Consider the following 18,483-nt stretch of genomic DNA (forward strand, 5'->3'; position numbering starts at 1 on the left):
GCACACTAGAGGACTAGATTCAGGGGGCTCCTCGAATGTGCCCCCTGGGTGCATTTAATACATCTAATACTGGAATCAGTATGGATTTATTAATACAAGATGTTTGATACCAAATCACCATAGGTTTCAGTGAAATAATTATGTAGCTTGGTACCTTGTAATAACCAGTGCCCTGTACATACCTTACCATGGCTTCCCTGTTCACATTCAATATCTGGTTATCAGGACTAGACATCACAGGGGCAGATCTGCCAATGCAGATATGCCAATGCAGATATGTTCTTGTAGGAAGCTGGCTTTGGGTATACTATACCAAAATGAGGTATATTGTACACGTAGTCCAGTGGAACCCCAAAGGTAGGCAGAGGTAAAAGTAGATAGCACCTTACACTGTATTTGTGGTGGTGTAGGCGAGCAGTAAGGCTTTATTAGAGGGTAGTGTGAGAGTGCCATCTTTCTTGCTTTGGTATGCCCCCACTTTTTCCTGAACTGCTGATGTGCTTTGACTGCGTGTGCCCTGGGCTCCTGCCAACCGGGTACCCAGGGCCTGTGTTCCTTCCCTAAAACTGTGTTGAAACTAAAACCCAAATTGGCATTGCTGGCCACCTATCAGCCCATAGTAAATGGTACCCTAGGTACCCAGGGCATGGTGACCAGAGAAGACCCCTATGGGCTGCAGAACTTATTGTGCCACCCTTAGGGGCCCTGTACCCTGACACCCACACACTGCCTTTGCAGGCTGAGTGTCTAAGTACAGAATTAAACTAAGTCGACACAACACACATCCCTGTGTGCCATGCCCACAAGATCCACTGCCCTGGCATACCTCAGTCACCCCTCTAGCTGGGTGCCCTATGCAAGTGGTGTGGGCACAGGTGTATGAGCCCTGTGCCCCTACAGTAGCCAGGGCCATTCCTGGCCACTGTAAGTGCAGTGCTGCCATTAAGAGTATATGGTGCTGGGAAGTTGACATTACGAACTTCACAGCACCATGATGGCCTCACTGAAGACTGAGAAGTTTGGTATCAAACGTCTCAGCACATTAAACCCGCACTGATGCCAGTGTGAGATTTAATGTAAAATGCACCATAGGGCATCTTAGAGATGCACCCTGAAACCTAACCTACAATCCACGTCTGGACGGAGAGGCTGACTAGGCTGCCACACAGCAGACATGTTGCTGGACCCCTGGGTGGAGAGCCCCCGCTCTCCTGGGCCTGCAACAATGCACATCCTGGGCGAGGTGCTAGGTCTCCTCCCCCAGGATGGGCAGGGGGAAGCTTCTAAGGCCTGCCGCCTCTGTGAGGTTCTCCAGACCATTTACTGTACCCAACAACTGTCCCCCACCGGTTCTAACCCCCACTCTGGAAGGAAGACTGGCGGGAAACCCTACGTCAGGAAGGGGGGGGTGCCAGCCTGTGCCAATCCCACCCCTCAGGTGGGAGAGGTGAAGCATGACCCCGGGCTCCGGCCATCTTTAGGATGGGGAGCCCTGACCAATCACAGCTAGGCCCTGCCCCCCTCCCACTGCAGAGGAGCAGACTAGGGGGTGTACCCACCCCAGGACAGGGACCTTTTGGTCCCTGCTGTTGCCCTACCTGTAACGCCTCTAAATTCAGTATTTAGGGGCTCCCTGAACCTTCCTTCCTTAGATCCCGAAAAGAAGAAAGAAGATCAAGAAGAAGACCCGCTGTGCAGCTGCTAACAGGACGACACCAACTGACTTGGCCCCAGCCCTACCGGCCTGTCGATCCTGGAACCTGCTCCTGCTTAATCCCGGCGACTCCTGAGGACAGTGACCTTGCGACCCCCAGAGGGCCTGCCTTCCTTGACCCTCTTAAAGACTGGGACTCCCATAAGCGGAGGCTCTGCTTCAAGAACCATACTCCTGATGCCAGCCAGGAAGCACAAGACCAACCCACTCTGCACTCGCCGAGCCCGGACCATGCCCGACTGATCCAAGACCACGAGGACGTCCCCCTGCGACTGGGACCTGAAGTCCAGTGCCCAAAGACCCTCCTCGACGAACCAGACGACGCCTGCAGCCTCAGAACCAGGGACCCCTCCAACCCCGACCAGCTGAGGGTAAGATTTCCTGATGCCCAAAGACACCCCTGCACCTGGCACCTGCCGCTCTCTGTGCCTTCCTTTGGGGTACCTACCTCTTCTCCCGTATCCCAACTAACCTCTCGAAGTGGTGGTCGCACCTGAAGAATAACTGTCCCGAGTCTACAGCCTTTGTTCCCTTTTTACCTTTCCCATTGAATAACTTTGAGTGCCCTATGGCTCAGAAGCACCCTGCACCCAGCCACTAGAGTGCCTCTGGCCATGCACCCTGTGTCCTATCCTACTTCCCCCTTTGCCCTGAGCAAGTGACCAGGAGCCCAGCTCCCACAGTCGCGTGGCCTGCTAGCCAGCAGCCACCAACCGAAGGCCCCCTGCTTCTCATCGGATAACATTGGGCCTACCTACCTCTGCACCCGGCTGCCCCTGTGCCGCTGAGGGTGTGCCAAATGTACCTACCTGACCCTGGGGGACTCCTGAGTGTATGCCCAAAACACTAACCACACTGGTCGAGTCCTCACCTGGAACCGATAACTCACTTTTCTGCCATAGGATAACATTGACTGGTTTGACTCGAAAAATCTTCAAAGTGTGAAGTTTTGAAACTCTAAAATATTCCTATAAAATAATCTGAATACCGAAGTACTCACCTGTGATCAGGAGAGAAGCCAGTACTGTACCTTGTGGCCCAGTACTGAACCACAAAAGTAATCCGAACCGGGTTTACAAGTAACCTACATTTTCTTCATAGGAACAGATTGTCTGCTTTGCTATGAAATTTCTTCTAAGTGTCTACTTTTGAAAACTTGAAATATTCTTTAAAAATCGTACATATTACTGAAACGTAATTACTCACCTGTCTTAAGTACAGATCCCAGTGCTGGACCTAGGAGCCCAGTACTGGATTACAAAAGTAACGAGAACGTACTTTACCTGCAACCTGAATTTTCTACCATTGGATAACATTGTTAGATTCTCACAGAAAAGTTTCTAAGTGTGAACTTTTAAAATACGTTTTTATTCCTTAAAAGTTATCGCAATAATCAAAACGTTTTTAGTAAACTGTTTTCAGCTTAGACCCCAGGACTGAATCTAGGATCCAGTCCTGGAATTACAACAGTAATTTACAAAGTAATCAACTGCATTTCCCATTGAGCTCAATGTTAGATTGTGTTGCCTACTGCAACCCCTGTACCTGTTGGGTTTACAAAGTTATTTCCTTTCTGCAAAGTAATTACCTGAGATCACTCGTAGTTGAGAATAGTATATCTTGATACCTGTTGGTTCTAAAAATAGAACTATATCTTTGGAGATAAAAACAATTGGCCTGGGGTTCAGTCCTCGAGTGTGTGAAACCTTTTGCTGCCTGAGTGTGTACAACAAATGCTTTACACTGTCCTCTGGTACTGCCTTACTGCTCGACCAAGCTACCACTTTTGAGAGTAAGCTCAGCCCTGACTTTAACCTCTGTTATACCTCTGGGGTTGGTGGCCTCTATACACACTGTACCTTACTTTGGTCCAGTATATATAGAGCCACTTTCTCACATTGGTGGATCAGCCGTGGGATACAAACTTGCATTTGTGTGACTACTTGCTTACCATCTGATCACACGACAGAACTCATAAATTGCCTTTAGAATTCTGAAATTGGTTTGTCCAAAAATACTAAGTCTGGTCGGGCCTTGCTTAGGTCCCATTAGAATTGTAGAAAAATAAGTCACTACAGCTAGGGTAGAGGGTTAAAACTGTTAGGTTAGAATGTCTCAAAAGAACCCTGCTGCTAGTGAAGATGACACCATGGACCTGGTGGGTGAGGAGCTCGACATCACACCTTACTTGCACTTGAATTTTAAGGAATTGAGGTACCTAAGCAAACTTAGAAATATTGTCATGGGCCTGCATCCAACCAAACAAGGGTCCAGGAGCTCCTGACTGAGTATGCAAAAGGCCACCCCTCTGAACAGGGTGACACCAGGTCAGAGGAAGAAGAGTCAGAGGAAGAGCAGGAGGAGGAGGATAACAACAGCCCCCCTCCCTACATCTCTGGGGAGGTAAGGATCCCCATACCCTTAACTCCAATAGTCAGCTTCTTGCAGCCTGGGAACCACACAAGTGGACTAGGCCCCAGAGAACACATTGGGGAGAGCCCAAATGAAGTGGACAACTTTTTAGCAAAGTTGGCCAAGAGATTACATCTAGAGTCCGGACTCCTGGCTGTAGAAAAGGAAAAAGATGGGGTTAGCCCCATCTCTGGTGGCAGCAATACCAATAATAAGGATAAAGAGCAATATAATGATCCTAAAATCCCCAAAGGGAATGTCCCTAAATTTGAGGAAGATTTGAATTTATTTGAATTTGAATTTAAAAACATTTGTACAGCGCTCGCATACCCAGCGGTTTCATGGCGCTAGTGGTGATCAGTGGACGGCAGCAACTAGGAGATTAAGTCGGGTAGGCTTGTGTAAACAGAAAGGTTTTAAGATTTTTCCGGAACAAAAGGTAGGAAGGTGAGGTGCGTAGAGTAACCGGGAGGGAATTCCAAAATGTTGGAGCCAGGACAGCGAATCTCGCTCCGCCCGCCCTTTGCTTTTTAAAGCGGGGGATGGTAAGAAGGGCCTAATGGGCCGAGCGAAGTTCTCTGCCTGGACAGTATGGCTTAATGAGAGAGCAGATGAACTCGGGAGCAGTACCCCATCTGGCCTGATACGTGAGGCAGCCGAGTTTGATGATATCGCCAAGTGGTTCACAGACTTTGAGAGAGCTTGTGATATCAGAAGATTAAATAAACCTCCCTGGGGGCACTCCTGTGGGAACTGTTCTCTGATAACTGCCCCTCTCTGGGCCATGAAGAAAACTGAGGGATTTGGACTCCCTACTGAGGAGTACAGAATTAGGTGCAGGGGGGGCTCACAAAACTCAGACCCTGTCCTGGATAGATTTTATAGACTAATCGGTAAAGAGACTGAATGGTTGGTTAAGTGGACGCAATGTGCATGACTTTTCGGGACTTTACAATTTGTGTATGAAGGAACACATTTTGAGTAATTGCACAAATGAACAGTTGCATCAGCATTTGTTAGACCTAGGTTTAATTTCGCCCCAAGAATTGGGAAAGAAGGCAGACCATTGGGTCAAGACTAGGGTGACAAGGGCAGCCACTGGGGGTGACCAAAATAAATTAGTTACAAAACCTCCCCAGGGAAAAGGTGGTGAGAATCCCCAAGATAAAGTCTGAGTCTTCCAAAGGGCCCCAAAAACCTGTAAAAGGGGGTGGGACCCAAACTACTCCCTTTGTGCCTCTGCCCTCTAGGGGGAAGAACTTTGATCCTAACAAGGCCTATTGTAACAACTGTAAACAGTTTGGACATTTAACTATAGACAAAAACTGCCTCTACAACAAAGCCCCTAAGTCAACCAGTACAGTTACTCCATGGGCAGCCAGTCTACAGATGGGATCAGAGGAGTGTCCAGAGCAAATCTGGGAATAGACTCAAGCTAGTCTAGTCTCCTTGGGGGAAATGGAGTTTGCCAATGTAGCTGGGTTACCACCCAATTTGAAAAAGTACTTACAATACCCCTCTATTAATGGAACTAGAATAGAAGCCCTGAGTGATACAGGTGCCAGTGTCACTATGGTAAAAGATATACTGGTTTCCCCAGAGCAGTACTTGGTTGGTAAAACATACCCAGTCACCAATGCTGACCGTGTTACCACCAATCGCCCTATGGCTATGATGACACTAGGTTGGGGGGAGGTTACTGGCCTGACACTAGTGGTGGTCTCTCCACAGTTACCAGCTGACTGTCTGCTTGGAAATGACCTGGAAACTTCAGCCTGGGCTGAAGTTGAGCAAATAACCCATGCAGCCATGCTGGATATCCCTGAACTGGTGTGTGTGCAAACCAAAGCACAGAGCAAAAAGAAGGGTGCACAAGCAAGTTTGGAGCCTGAAATTATGGCCCAAATAACCAAGAGAGAACCAGAAGACTGGGGACCAGCTGCTACACAGCAAACCACTCAGGACCCCCCTCCCACTAGAACCTCCCACAGCCTTAGGGAACAAGTTCACCAGGGTAGGGTTTCCGAAGGAGGTGCTTTTAGAAAGAGGTTCCAACTTCATGTCTGCTTACCTGAAACACATGTGGAAGGAGTCGGGTGTGCCGTACAGGTTTACTACCCCATACCATCCACAAACCAATGGCCTTGTTGAGAGATTCAATAGGACATTGAAAAGTATGATCAAGGGACTCCCTGAAAAACTCAAGAGGAGAAGGGATGTCCTGTTGCCATACTGCTTTTCGCTTATAGGGAAGTGCCACAGAAGGGAGTAGGGTTTTCCCCTTTGAGCTTCTGTTTGGTCATCCTGTAAGGCAGAGGTCTTCAAACTTTTGTAGTGTGAGCCCCCCAACTGAATTGTTTTAGATGTTGGACCCCCCACCACCTGACAGAAATTTCTGTAATCTGGTACACTACATAATCGACCGACGCGTACATATCACGGGCCATATCCGGCAAATAATGTTCTACACAACAAGAGTGTTTAGTAAACTGCAGTTTTTTTTTTTGTGAAAACCTTTATTGAGGCAGTTGTTAAATACAGAGCTGTTATCGCCTACATCCTGCAGGTTGAAGGCCGGCAGCAATCTCATAGTTCACAGTGCAGAGTATTTATTGAGAGGGGAACAACTGACACAGCAAGCCGCCTACAACCCCTCCGGGCCGGCCGCGTTAAAGACTATAGGGAGCTGTGCTTGGTAGCATTAAATAATGTTGGAGACATCCACATACATAGAGCAGAGAATGCATGAGGTTTTCGATTTTTGTTTTTTCCCCCATTCCCATGAACAGTCAACAATCTGGTGTCTAGTATGTCTGGTCAGCCCTCCCAGCACCCACCCCTCCGTATCTTGAGGAGTGAAAAGGAGCTGCTAGGCGTGAGATCAAGCCTCCTGAGGTCACCTGCCTGGCCATAATGGCCATACGGTAGCACCCCTATGTCCTGTGAAGAACTTGTAGTACGGGGAGGAGAAGGGATTGGGGAGGTGGAATCGAAAGCTAGGGAACTAGAAGATGAAGCGTGGTCAGCAGTCTGCCGCCAGGTCTGCACTCAGGGGGAGGGGGGGGGGGCCGTGGAAGAGGCATATGTAAATGTAAATGTAAATGTGTGCGTCTTGTAAAGCGCACTGCTACCTGGAGGCGTCTTGGCGCTATAGACTGCTGGGGAACCTGTCCTGGCTTTCCCTGTGAGATGTTCCCTCCTGGGTATCTCCAAGGTGAAACCAGGCATCCCCGGCGTTTGTGGGGGCCGTTGTGGAGATGAGGCAAGCTAATGCCCAGAGTTGCCGAGTGTAATCCCTGGTTAGAGTAGGCACCGAGGCGAGAATTATCGAGTCCGCTGACCCTGGTTCACGACCCTGCCGCGTCGGGGGATTGAACCCTGGTCCCGTGCCGTCCTCTGCTTCCGGGTCTGCCGCCTCTAACCAGTGAGCTACACCACTCCACTATGAAACCGCTATACAGTGCGGAGTATCATGGCACGCCAAGCGCCCAGCCTAGAAAGTGGGAATGAGATGCAAGTATGTCCTACCGTACGGGAAAGTGGAGCGCTACTGAATATGGTACATGTGAGGCAACAGGCAAGGGGCGCGGTCAGTAGAACATGCTACGTGCATGATCCTTGGACAAAAGCGTGGTACGCCAGCACTGTGCATTAGGAATGAAGTGCAGTGCATGGTGTCCCAGAGGCATCCCCCCTGTCCGGCGTATCTGCGTCTGGCTGTGTAGAGTCTTGGAGATGTAGAAGGTATGCAGTAAGTGGACCCCATACGTCTTTAGGTCTCGATTTATGGGGAAGGAGCTCTACATAATTATGCAGGTGATCCTGCCAAGTGGACATTGTCGCGCGCCAATCCTTAAACTTGGGTGCTCGTCCATGTCCCCAGCGGCACGCCATGCCACTTGACGCTTCGCGAGAAGAATGCCTAAAGCAAAAAATTTACGGTGTGTTTGCAGCGCAGGGCACCACTGTCCCAGCAATGCGATTTTCGGGCAGGGTAACACGGCCACCCCGACCATGTCTGATATAGCTGCGAATACTTCCTGCCAGTAAGCCGCCACTCTACGGCACGTCCACGCGAGGTGGAAAAGATCCGCACCCTCGACCCCTCATCGAGCACACCTGTCATCCTCTCGGAGTCGGAAGCGGTGCAGTTTAGCCGGCGTGTATTAAAGTCTATGCAAAAACTTGTAGTGTATGAGTCTAAGGCGCGCGTTGCCGGTCACAGCCGCAGTGTGAGCGCAGCTTTCCTCCCATTGTTCGTCCGACATTTGGGCCTGTAGGTCACTGTCCCAGTCACGTCTCGCTTTTAGGGTAGATGGGGACGGAGCCGTCTGCGTGTGTTTATAGAGCATTGAGACATGTTTCGGAGCGTCAGATTGAAGTAGAGAATGGAGGGGCTGTACCGTGTCCGGTAGGTCTGGGAAGGCGGGGGTGATCGCCTTTACATTCTGCCTCAGACGTACATACAGAAAAGTGTCCATAATGGACAGGGAGTTATCTCCAAAGAATTGTGCAGACGTTCGGAAAGTGCCTTGAAGGTACAGATCGCCCCACGTGTGGAGTGCCAACCTCGTAAGCATTTTACGGCCTATTTCCTCACAGGTGATGCGGAGTTTAGGGTCATGAACCAGCGTCATCAGTGGTGAGTATAAGAACGGCGTGCCTAGAGCGTTTGCCAGGCGTCTCCAGGCGAGTACTGTACAGTCCACTGTACTGGGATCCCGGTCCACAATTTTGGAGTCAGTGTAGAGATAACCAGACGGTGGCGTTGGCTTCATGTAGCCGTCTTCGACTGCCAGGTGGGCCATAAATGGAGGGGGATGAAGCCAGTACGCAGCAAAGTGGGCTTGCGCACAATCATAATATCTCCGGAAATTAGCTACGTCGAACTCTCCCTGATGGTAGGGGAGCATAAGTGTGTTCATGCCAATCCGTGGTTGCTTGCCACCCCATATCAGTCTTGACATTTGGGAGGTGAGTGCGCAGAAAAAATGGGAGCCCGGGCTATACGGAATGTTTGTGAAAAGGTACAGCAGTTTAGGTAACACTACCATTTTGATCAGGGAAACACGCCCTGCCATTGATAGTGGGAGGTGTATCCATCTGGTGACTTTATCGGTCAACTTGTCCAGGACCGTACCGTAATTAGCTCTGATAAGAGTGTCACGGTGTCTTGTCACATTTATGCCTAAGTACTTGATCTCTTCCGCCTCCCAGATTAGGGGGTAATCTAGGGGGAACTGCGTGGTGATGTCAGTCAGCGGGAACAGGGCTGATTTCGACCAGTTTATTTGTATTCCTGCGAAACCACCGAATTTGGTAATCTCTCGTAGCAGGGGGTTAAGACTCTCCTTAGGCTTATGTACATAGTCATGTCGTCGGCATAGAGTGCAATGAGCAATTGTCTATCCGGGTATATGAGGGATCAGTGGTTGTGGTGCTGTCGCAGCTTGGCCGCCAAGGGTTCGATAGCGATCGCAAATAGGAGCGGGGACAGTGGGCATCCCTGCCGTGTTCCGCGGTGAATCTCGAAGGGGGGAGAACGGGAGCCGTTCAGTAGCACTGAAGCCATTGGCTGACGATAAAGCAGTCGAATCCAATCTAAGAAACTAAAAGGAAACCCCATCCGTTCGAGCAGCGCTAGTAGATAATCCCACTCTAACGAATCGAACGCCTTGGTGGCGTCTAGAAAAACGGCGGCTGCTTCACACGTGGGGGTAATGTCTTGTATTACTGCCTGAGCGTGCGCAGGTTATGGGAAGTAGCGCGATTTGGGACAAAGCCCGCTTGCTCTGGTAACACCAGCCGCTCCATCAGCAGATTAAGGCGCGATGCAAGCACCTTCGCCAGTATTTTTATGTCCGAGTTTAGTAGGGATAGGGGTCTGTACGAGTCACAGGACTCCGGCGGCTTTCCCGGCTTCAGCAGCGATGTTATGAGAGCTTCCCGCATAGTGGTCGGTAGGATACCCTCCTCTAGTGCTGCGTAATATACTTGTTGCAGTATCGGGGCGAGGATGTGCATGTAGGCCTTTTAAAAGTCAATCGGTAAACCGTCCGAACCCGGCGATTTTCCCGATTTCATGGACATGATGGCATCCGTGATCTCTTCCAGTTCCAGTATGTGATGTAGGAATTTTTGTTGAGATGGGCCTAACCACGCAAGCGCAGTGTCATCTAGGTAGGCATTTAGATTTATTGGGGTGGACCGCTGGGAAGTGTAGAGTGTGGAGTAATGGTCAGCTAGTATCCGAAGTTGTACCGGCAGATCGCGTTGGGGCGTATTATGCTCATCTAGCAGTGTTGTTATATAATTATGACATCTAGGGGGGTTTACCGCGGATACAAGCGCCTTGCCTGGCCTATCACCTTCATCGTAGCTGCGTGCTGCATACGGCTTTCCTAGGAATTTGCATTCTTTGTCTGCTAGGTCTGAGTATTCATTCATCTTCTCACGAAGTTGATCCCTAGCTGCATGGTTGGGTGTGGTACTCTCCGCCTCTTTTTCGAGCTGCTTCAGCTCTTGTTCAAGCTTCCGCAACTCGCCTCTAAGGGATCTGAGGACTCCGCCCCCTTTAGCAATACACCACCCCCTGACGGTAACCTTAAAGGCCTCCCAGACGGTTGTTATGCTGGAAACCAAAGTTATGTTGCGATCGAAGAAATCTTGTATGTCTTGTTCTAGTTCAGCCTTAAAGGCCGAGTCGGTGAGGTGTGCTGGGTTAAGGCGCCAATTCAAGTAAGGAGATACGTCTTGTGGGATGCGCAGTGACACTAATACTGGGGAGTGGTCGGAGAGGGTGCGAGGTAAGTAGGATGCTGCAACAAACCAGGAGGAGAGCCCCGCGGAGCAGAATATGTAGTCTAGGCGTGCCCAGGTGGAGTGTACCGCAGAGTAGTGGGTGCCCTGTGCCTGCGTAGGGTGTATGTGCCTCCCGACATCAGTTACGCAGTACTCTTCAACAATATTCGAGAGAGCACATTGAGTATGCGTGTAGTGTATCGCCTGTGGATGGGATCTGTCTGTGTTGTGGCGAAGTGCTGTGTTGAAGTCCCCGCCTAAGACAACATGTGCAATCCCTAACGACTGCACCTTACCCCATAACGTAAGAAGTGTGGATGGGTCATCCGTATTGGGGCCATAATAACAGGCAAAAAGAACCTTATGAGAATATAGTCTACCCCATGCCATGTAGAACCTGCCAGTCGAGTCTATTTCAGTTCCTTCAAGGATAAAACGTACTCCCCGTCTGACCAAAATAGTCACCCCTCTAGCGTAGTTGGAGTATGATGAGAACACTCTGCTGGAGGCCCAACGGGCCGCAAACAATGGAGAATTTCCCGACATTAAATGTGTTTCTTGGAGCATGGCAATGGAAACTCCCTGCCTGGTTAAGTAACCCAAAACTAGTCTCTTCTTCTGCGGGTTGTTGAGCCCACGGACATTCCACGACATCAAGTGCAGTTGTTGAGTAGGCTGCGCCTCTGTTACGTCACCCATTGCAACAAGTGCAGATATGTGCCCTGGACGAGCATGAAGTTGTTATACATACAATAAGCCACGCTATTTATGCATGTAAAAATCATCAATTCCAGTCTGACCACCTGACCCAGACACATCACCAAGTTGCAATGATTACGACTGAGTTGTCGGAACCCCATCCCACCCACACTGGCCACCCCAACCCACCGGAAAAAGAGCACCTCCCACCCCACCTAACAACCTGCAAAAACAAAATACAGTAAACCAACAGTTCAGAGTCATCTCTTCCCTGAGGGGGGAGAGGTTATAAAGGGGATCACAAATTGGGGAAGCAATTCTAGGGGCGCCCGACCTGCCTCCCACCTCACAAGTCACACCCAACAGACGCCAGTCGACAACTGGGTCGCCTGTCTTGGGATGGAGGTAGGTTGTCGAGCCTAGTCCATTGTTCAGACCTGTATAGAGAAAGTCTGGAAAAGTACCTCACCGGGAATGTAGTTTCTGGAGCAGCGTGTCGTGGACTCAGGAGCCGCCGTCCCACAGCATAGTCCGGGACAGTTTCAGTCCTGTTGTTCCATTGGCGAGCGTGATCTGGAGCGGCACCCTTCCTCGTCGTTCCCAGCTCGGTCGCGCCTCTGCTGCTTCAGGAAGCCCTCGACCTGCTGCGGGTTTGCGAAAATATGTTTGCCATGGCAGGAGATTTTCAGTTTCGCAGGGTAGAGCATGGCATAAGAAATATCTAGAGTTTGCAGTTTCTTTTTAACGGCAGTACATTTTCGTCGAGCCTCTTGCACTGCAGGGGTAAAGTCCGGGAAAAAGAACAAAGTGGCGTTGCCATAAGTCACTGGGCCAAGTTCTCGGGCGCAGCGGAGCACTGCATCGCGGTCCCTGTAATTTAGGAAGCGCGCAATAATGGGCCTGGAAGTAGCTCCGGGGGAGGACGAGCAGCTAGGGACCTATGTGCCCGTTCGACTATGAGGTGCGGGGAAAAGGATTCCTTCCCGAAAAGTTCTGTAACCAGGGTTTCCACGAAGGGTTCCATTTTCCCAGTGTTTGTCGTTTCCGCCAGGCCTAGGATGCGGACGTTGTTTCGCCGGGACCTGGCTTCCATGTCCTCATTTTTATCAGCAAAGTCTGTCCATTTGGGAAGCTTGTCGATGCGCAGTGACGGATCCGTCCTCCAGTCCGGAGATTCTGTCCTCTGCCTCCCTGAGGCGCGTGTCATGTTGATCTATTTTCGCCACAATCCCATCCATGTGAGAGTTCATATTGTCAATTTTGGCATCCATATTGGAGAGGCTTTGCTTCATGCCCAAAAGTAGAGATTTCCAGTCCTCATCTGGCGGCATGGAAGCGGTGGGGCTGTCCGGCCCAGGCGTCGTTTTGGTAATTTTCCTGACCTCAAACGGGATCTTCGATAGTTTTACGTCGCCACGGCCCATGGCACGCCTCGGCGTTCGCGATGCTGCAATTTTGAGGCCTTGTGGATAGCTAGGTTGGTGGCAGACCTTGGACAGGGAATGGGGGGAGGGTCACGTGTCGGATAGACCTTGATCAAGCACGTTGGGCTCCGATGTGCTGGTCCCCACAAAATGGCCGCTCCGGGGGGGGGGGAAGGAGAATGGCCCTTAGGTGTTTCCCCTGTCAGGTCTGTGCTGGGGGGGTTAGGTGGTCAGGGGCCTTGTAGTGAGGAAGCAGGCTCCGGTGCGTACCACACTGACTGCTCGACAACTCCAGCAAGATGCTAAGCCGTGGGGGAGCAGGATATGACGGCTGGGTCTCCCTTCGCGCCTAAAGTTTGTTGAAGCGCCCGCGGCAGTGCTTTCATGCAGGGCTGATAGGAGAGCGGCGCTCTTCAAATGTCCTCTGCACTGGTGTAGGCAGGCAGCTCGGGCCCTTCAGGGAACGCTGGGTCCCGCGTCGGAGGTGCAGATGCGGCAGCAGCTCGCTAGGAGTGGCGCTGAGTCCCGTCCAAGTGTAGGCGAGGTAGGGGAGGGTAGGGGAGGGGGTGGCCCGCGGGAGTCGCTGCCGATCGGGGGCCCCTCACCTCTACAGAAGTCCGCCGTTGAGAAGACTGGAAGGACCCGCTGTCCGCCGGTGATTCAGTCGCGGCTAGGCCCAGAGTCCCCGGCGTCGCGTAGTTCGCCGCCGCAGAGGGGCCGGATTGCGGATGAGCGCGAGGCACCGCTCACCTGTTCAGTGGCAGTTTTCTCCAGTTGTAGAGGCACGTTTCGGGAGATCCTGGTATCTTAGCAATCAGCTCAGCGAGGCGAACTTGTTCCCGTTTTAGGCAGGGCGCTTAACATCGGTCAGGATGGTGTTTAGGATCGTTATAGGCTCGACCAGGCGAGAGCCCCACTACAGTGCGGCCATCTTGGTCCGGCGCCACCTAGCGCCCCCAGTAAACTCCAGGTTTGTTAGTGGGTGTGGTGAAAGGACAGAGGCTTATTATACAGCTCAAAACACAATTTTCCAAGATAAAATGTGTGCAAATTGTTTTTAATAGGATGCTTTGTTTTACACATGACATAGATTAATAATATCACCAACATAAATGTGATGGGTGTGCCTGTTTTTCACCACAGACTGTCAATCTGTGGATGGATTTTTGCTACTGCCATCCTCAGGCTGTGCTCCACATCTATTCTTGAACGGTACTTAGTCTTTAATACCGCAAGTGCTGAGAATACAATCTCACATAAATAGGACGAGCTGAAAGGCAAGAGAGTTTTGATAGCAGTTTTTCTCAGAGCTGAATATTCTGCAGACCTTTTCTGCCTAAATAGTGACTGTTAGGGAGACAGTGTTATCAGATTTTTCGAGCACTCCCTAGCTCAGTGGACACACGAGAAACGATTCTTCTTTAGAAATCATTAACAAACGTTTTTGGCAGCATTCTAATGAGATAATTGCCCACCAATCACTTATGGCACCGAAGACCAAGGTGAAAGTCTACAGAGAGGGTGCTGAACGAACACCTAATTGAGAATTTCTTAGTGGTACGATCAGTTGCTTGCCTGAAGCATTGGGGGTTTAGGACACGTCTGGCTTATGTTTAAAAAAAAGTAGAACTGATAATAAATTAATGATGTTGCCTATATTACGTCAGAACAATGTTGTCTGACAGACTTTGTGGTGACAGGGACATGTTAAAGGTTTTGGCTGCCCTGGGCAAAACTATTTTGGGGGCCCCCTCTTCAGAATAGCTTTGAGTTTAAATGATTCACTTTCAGCACTGCCATACCCTCTTTAGAAAGGCTACTAATGGTGCACTGGCACTATGGTTGAAATTCTAAAAGTGTTTACATCTAATATTCATCGATAGTGATGTGCGTTTTCACTGTTGTAACAAAGCGGCAGTCAACTAATTCTACAGCGAATAATATCTGCCGATATCTCATATTTAAGGACCTGTGTTGATATAAAATAAACTTTATGATTGTTGCATGAGACAAACACATTTCACTGCAAACAGTAATAGACTCTTTAACATCAATCACATTAAAAAGAAATGAAATAAAACTGTATTTACATGAATCTGTGTAGGAATTATTCCAGGCCATTAGGGCAAAAAACAGAGCTGCCTCTATCAAGGGGCCCCCTGGATGGCTGGAATGCAGTGTATGTAAATGTGTCCTTTTGTAATATAGGACGGAAATCTTGATGGGGCATGACATGCCCATTCTTGTGTCAAGGGGCACAACTAGACCCGAACTTCGGGTGAGGGCTAACACTCCCAACCAGGGCTTGACGTAGCACTGGTCGCACACAGTGCAACAGTCTGTTATGGCACCCCCTCCCTCATTCGTCCTTCTCCATGAATTTCCTCACTACCACTCGCCAACAATGCACCTCATCTCTCTTTTGCACCTTTCTGGCAAACATTTCATTTTTTTTATAGCACTACTCCTTGTTTACACACACTCGTTTTTTTGATCTGCATGGTACACGTTCTTTGTAGCAGGCATATTAACTCTCTGCGCTGTCGGGGTGGAAGGAGTACCCATGTGAGTGCATGGTGAGCCATGCAGCAGAGTAGGGTACGAGGAGTGACTGCAGGGTGAATGAGGTGACAATATGAATTTGCTTGCGGATGTGGGACAAATTAATGTATGGTTAGTGATGGGCTTATTTGAGTGAGATTGCAGATTGAGCAGTGAAGGGGACAGGTGAGTGAAGTGTCACATGAGTGCAGGGTGAGTAGTGACTTCAGAGCGAGGTACAGGGTGAACAGCGCAAGTGCACTGTGAGTGCAGAGTGATCACTGTGAGTGCAGGTGAATAGTGTGAGTGCATCAGGATCAGTGTGAGGGCATTGTGATCGCTGTGAGGGTATTGTGATCGCTGTGTGTGCAGGGTGAGCGTGAAAGTGAAGGGCGAGAATGAGGAGCAGAGTTGTCTGAATGCAAGGTGCATTCCCAGACACTTAGAGTAGCTCAGCAGGTTATTGATGGCTGCATAGGGTTTCAGATATAAGTTAAACTTGTGCTATAATGGCATTAACCAGGGATCAGGGTGGAGGAAATAAATATGTTGATCTTGCAATAAACTTCCAGTTTTATGATTAGGATTGCCAGCTCATTATTTTGATGTCCCAGGCGGTACAAAAATAAGCAGTCACCTAAAGCTGTATTGCCAGCACTTGTTTGTGCATACTTTGAACCTCAAATATAAATAGAAAACACTTTTGCTTGTGTTCTATGGCTTCCTGAATGATCCATGATTGATAATATAAGGGAACAAAGACAGAAAAGTCACATTACAAATGAAGACCTACTTCTTTATTTATAACCATATTTAGTGTGAAGACCAGCAATTTTCAGGCTGTTTTAAACACGTGGCTGGCTGGCATTTTTCTTCTGGCAACTTGAAGCCCTTTTTAGCCCTCTGGGCATTTTGTGCCTGCCTGTGTACTTTTAAAAGAAACTTAGTCTCCTTTCTGCTAAGAGCTAGTCCTCCCAGGACGGGGTTAAATTGGCAGAGCTGAAATGCTTCAGCTGCAGTGGGAGGCAGGATGTCTCCTCTGCTAAAACTGAAAGAATCAAACAGCAGACCTGCCAAGTAGCACGCATCAGGCGTGACGCTAACGCATTTCAGTGTGGTGATCCGCATCACCGCCCTGAAATGCATTGTCACGCATTATAGCACCTTCTCAGCTGCTACGTCGAGGGCTGCCATAATGCACTTGGTAGACTGAGCTGCAGTGTCTGTCATCGTGGTTCACACTGCTCCAAGCAGTCATAGGTTAAGAAAGCTTGTTAGATCTGTTTGCAGCTCTGCGGCTTGCGCATTAGTTCTGCTACAATGTAATTGTAGTATTTCAAGTTACACACTTCCGGGCCAGGCTGACACACGTGGCGCCGAACTTGAAGTGTCAACGGCACTGCAGTTGGTGCCCAGTGATGAAGTAGACTCACAATACTAGGCTATGTGCGTCACTTCCGATGGTCCTCCTGCTGCCGCCTGCGTTTCTTTAACTTAAAATGCACAGCTGCTCCTCCTGAACTCACCGCTGTGACCGCAGCTGACAGAGGTATTTCCAACAGTAACTAACACCAGCTGCGGCTGATTTTCACCGTTGTCAATGCAGGGCACCGTCGACGGTCTGCGGTAAAGATGGCTCATGGCTGGTTCCAATGTGGTATCAGATCCCACCTGCACCATTCAGCCAAAGTCAAGACTAGAGAGGCTGACTGGATCACGAGTCAGGGTCACTGTGCAGTGCCAGGGGGAAAGGGGGGCAGTCTGAATGAGAGTGGGTGCAGCAAGCTGCTGTGCTCATTGGTTGCAGCAAGCTGCTGTGCTCATTGGTTGCAGCATGCACATCGGTGGTGGTAATAGATCATGCAACTGGGAGGGACCAAGCCTACCGGGCTGCATCCGGGCTCAGCTGCTGTCCAGTGACGATCATGAATAATTAAGTTCCTGATAGAGCAGGTAATCTATTAACTAAAGTGTAGTTATCAATTACATCTTTTTAAACACTTATCCGCTGCTGCCGTAAATAGATTGCTGTTACAGTTTTTTTTTTTGCTATGTGACTAGGTTAGTGTAGTACTAGTAGTAGGGCAGAAAAGGTACCACGCCACGGAAGAACACTACCACAGCATGGGAGATTTTAGTTTAGGATGCGCTCCGCACCTTCTGCTTTGGGAGGCCTACAGCCAGGAGCCACAAGTGATAAGAACACCATGCTGGCATGGCTGACCTGCAGCCATGATTTATTTTTTACCCATGTATGTATGTGTCTGTTTACCAGCAGACAACTGTCGATTTGGCGGTCCAGCTACCGCCGGCATGGTAGTGTCACTGCGTCTGCTACAGTGGCGACGAGGCAGAAAATAACTTTATATGGCCCACAGTCTTTACTATCCAATTGACATACAGTGGTGTTAGGCCTTTTCCACCTGCGATCCAAGTGGCAGTGAGCAGGATGGCACACAAGTTTACCTGAGTGAGGTGACGGGAAGGAGGACTGTGTATGGGGGTAAGAAGAACTGTGAATTAAATACCGCCACGATCATACAAAGCATTTGAATTTCGGAAAATATAATGAAATAGGAATGCCAGTGGCAGCATGGCAAAGGAAAACAATGTCACATTTAAAAGCCATTTAATATTCTGAAGCTCTCAGGTAGCTTGTTAGTGAATATATTTAGCCAATTATGACTCAAGTTAATATTTGATTCTGTCATTAAATAAGTTATCCTATGGAATAAAAAGCCAAGCAACAGAATGCAAATGTTGATATTACAGAAATTGTTTTTAAAGATCTGATAACTCACATAAACTCTGCAGCCTAAGCGGTCTAGAATTTATACAAGTGAATTAATTGAATTAATACTCCAATATGTGTGTCATTTCTAATGTTTATAT

General features: G+C 49.3%; 1 protein-coding gene across 4 annotated transcripts in view; it reads left to right on the forward strand.

Annotated features, from left to right (window-relative positions):
- The window catches only part of TOP2B (DNA topoisomerase II beta), a 683,650-nt gene that overhangs the window by 301,755 nt on the left and 363,412 nt on the right, over positions 1–18,483 (forward strand). The window lies entirely within an intron of this gene.

The sequence above is a fragment of the Lissotriton vulgaris genome, chromosome 10 (assembly GCF_964263255.1).
Source record: "Lissotriton vulgaris chromosome 10, aLisVul1.2, whole genome shotgun sequence".
In the NCBI taxonomy this organism is placed as follows: domain Eukaryota; kingdom Metazoa; phylum Chordata; class Amphibia; order Caudata; family Salamandridae; genus Lissotriton; species Lissotriton vulgaris.